This window comes from Cupressus sempervirens, chromosome 9 (assembly GCF_028749045.1).
Source record: "Cupressus sempervirens isolate cs-2001-9-10 chromosome 9, ASM2874904v1, whole genome shotgun sequence".
Classification (NCBI taxonomy): domain Eukaryota; kingdom Viridiplantae; phylum Streptophyta; class Pinopsida; order Cupressales; family Cupressaceae; genus Cupressus; species Cupressus sempervirens.
This window is the reverse complement of record NC_143126.1, coordinates 643,249,602-643,252,380: the sequence shown is the minus strand read 5'-3', so window position 1 is coordinate 643,252,380 and position 2,779 is coordinate 643,249,602. Positions and strand designations below refer to the sequence as shown.

The following is a 2,779-nucleotide window of genomic DNA, read 5'->3' as shown; positions in this document are numbered from 1 at the left end:
AGAGAGAGAGAGAGAGCAAAATAACTCATCACAATAACATCAATGTGACGTGTAAAGAAGAATGAGAAAGAAACATCTCTTTTATAGAGATGAGAAATGAGTCGCATTTGTAACTCCAACTTCTATGAATGTCACATTCATAATAAGTGTGTGCAAAGTATCAAGATCCTCTTAAGAAGGATAAACTAATTATAAAATGAGCTGTCCTCGCATGTGGACTATAGGACAAGTAAATGGCATGTCCTCCACATGCGTACTAGAGGACAAACTACATGTAGAGATCCTTAGAATATCTCAAAATTAAATACATCCAAAGAAAGATTAATATTTCTAATAGGTACGTTAAAACCTATAAAACATAACCTCTATAGACTAAGAGATCCCCTTAAAACCTATAGAGCATAACCTCTTTAGAATGAGGGATCCCCTTAAGTTAACAAATTTGTCCTTTATAATACAATAAATAGAAAGACTCCAAATGCCCAAAATGAAGAACAGGTCCAAACCAACAATTGAATCACCTGCAATTAAAATGTAGAGGTGCTCTCTGAATGTTGGTATGAAGGTACATCTCCCTCCATTTGATATGCAAGGAGTGGAATCGCTAGTAGGACAATATTAAAATCCCAAAACTCCTCTTCCTACACCACAAAGCCACCGTGAAAGAGAAGAACCCTGTTCTCTTGAATCTTTGTGCATATTCACGAATTTTTATTACCTTCGTCAGTTTTGTCAACTGACTCTTTATTATCTTTTTAAGATTAATCAGAGGCAGTTTCGCATGGCCTTTGGAAATGATCAGGGTCACATAATCATTTAGAACACCATGATCAGGGCTATGAGATGGTCGTACTTTCTTGATCTCGGGCGCATTTGTAGAAGTGACTCTCATCCTTTATGTATATCTCTTTCTCCATCCATAGGATGAACAAGTTGCTCTGGTTCTTTTTTCATGCCCGGAGATTCAAATTGCATTGTTAGCCTGGGAGGATACTGCGTTTATTATTGGTGTTAATGTGACCCCTGAACCACTTAAGTAGATTCGCACCACATTTTGTGAAGAACGGCCACCATTTTGGTCTTAGAGAACACCTTCTTTCCCCATTGCTGACTTGACACAGTGTGCACGAGTCAGGACCTCATCGGCTTTCTGTCAAACAATTCACATATGCCTATCAATGCACGAGCATTTTAAATTCATCGTGTACTTCTTTGATCCAGAGCTTCCATCATGCATGTTGTAATTTGCAAAGTACACGGTGTTATAGCCCACATTACCCTTTCCATGCCACGCTATCTTTAAACAATTTCATTTGCACATGACTTGGCATGAAGCCCGAACTGTGAGTTTTCGAAACTATGAGTGGCCTCCATCAAGACTGTGTTGACATTTTGTCAAACAGTTCACATACAAGTGCAGATTTCCTTTCACAATCACGGTACACTATCAAGTTTGCAACATTCTAGTATTTGTCTATGGTACCATTTGCAAAGATCAAATTTGATGAATTTTCATTCGAGGCCAACTTTCATTTTATTTCTCATGATCACTTCAAGGCTAAAGAACTTGCTTCTGTAACCAAAAGACTCGTTGTCTTGTATTTGCGGGCTAAACCCAGTTTATATAAACTACCCATCCACCATATGTAAACGCCCATTTTAGTAATTGTTCTCCAACTTCTTACTCACATATAACTGTATCTCAGGCAAGATAAGATTGTCAACGTGGAAGCACCCGACTTGATATCCTAGCCAATAATGGCCCCCAATTGTGATGCAAAGCTACTCTTTGGAAAACCTTTGGTGGATAGATTCAACTTGAAAGGCCTTATCAAAGGCTCACATTCATCAATTTGGAGATCTTTACAACCTCTCTTTCCAGACTACTCTTTACTACAGGAACATAGAACATTAAAAAGGCAAACATTTCTTCTCACAAATCTGTAGCCTTGTTCTTTCACTCACTACCTTCACAGATAGAAATTGTGACAAACACTTATCTCTCAATAGAAAAATAGAAGTCATAGAGTATATGGTTTTTAATTCTTCATGAACTTGAGGAATCAACAACTGCAGGAGGTGGCATATCGACTGTTATTGACTTCCATTTACTGCATTCTCATAGCCACAAGTTCTTAGTCCTTAATTGCAAAATAATGACCAAACCTGCAACTCTCAAAATCAGTCAATACTCGTTCCAGAGATTACATTTTCCCTAACTAGCACAAGTATTGAACTAGGGAAGATTACTTACCAGTTTGCTACAAATGAATAGTCTCCTTCTTTGAAAGAAAGCACATTTAATTGAATACAAAACTCTGACTACCGTGGACAGGAATCCAGATCCAAACTTCAACTCCATACCCAAAAGATCATCCACCGTGGATTGAATCTCAGACTATCGAAGCGTTCACTTTCCTTTCGCAGCATGACAGTCTACACACATTATACTTTGGACATGGCCATCCTCTCTACAAATTGTATCATTGACTAAATTTCAAAGAAACGAAAAAATAATGAAATTTTTTGAAATTTTCAAAATTTGATCTTCATGATTTGTATATTTTGTGATCGAAAAAAACAAAATTTTTGAAAATTTTTTATTGTGTTCTCATGAATGTGGAAAAGAACCATGTTTGACTTTTTTTTTTTTTTCTTTGACGTATTTTGTCTGGGGATTAGCCAACGCCTTATACTTTTATCTCTTCTGAATGCTTTATCATGCTTGGTTCTCCTACTCTCGTAGGTAGGAATCTCCCACTCAATCCATACTTTGTTC

The 2,779-nt window shown here is 37.1% G+C and overlaps 1 long non-coding RNA gene across 1 annotated transcript; it reads right to left on the bottom strand.

Annotated features, from left to right (window-relative positions):
- Positions 1-409: 409 nt before the first annotated feature.
- LOC149540380 (uncharacterized) lies at positions 410-2,449 on the bottom strand. The gene is made up of 2 exons (XR_016356005.1): positions 2,255-2,449; positions 410-2,166 (listed from the first exon to the last, which is right to left on the bottom strand). It is a non-coding gene; the product is annotated as an uncharacterized LOC149540380 (long non-coding RNA).
- Between the last annotated feature and the right edge of the window lie 330 nt (positions 2,450-2,779).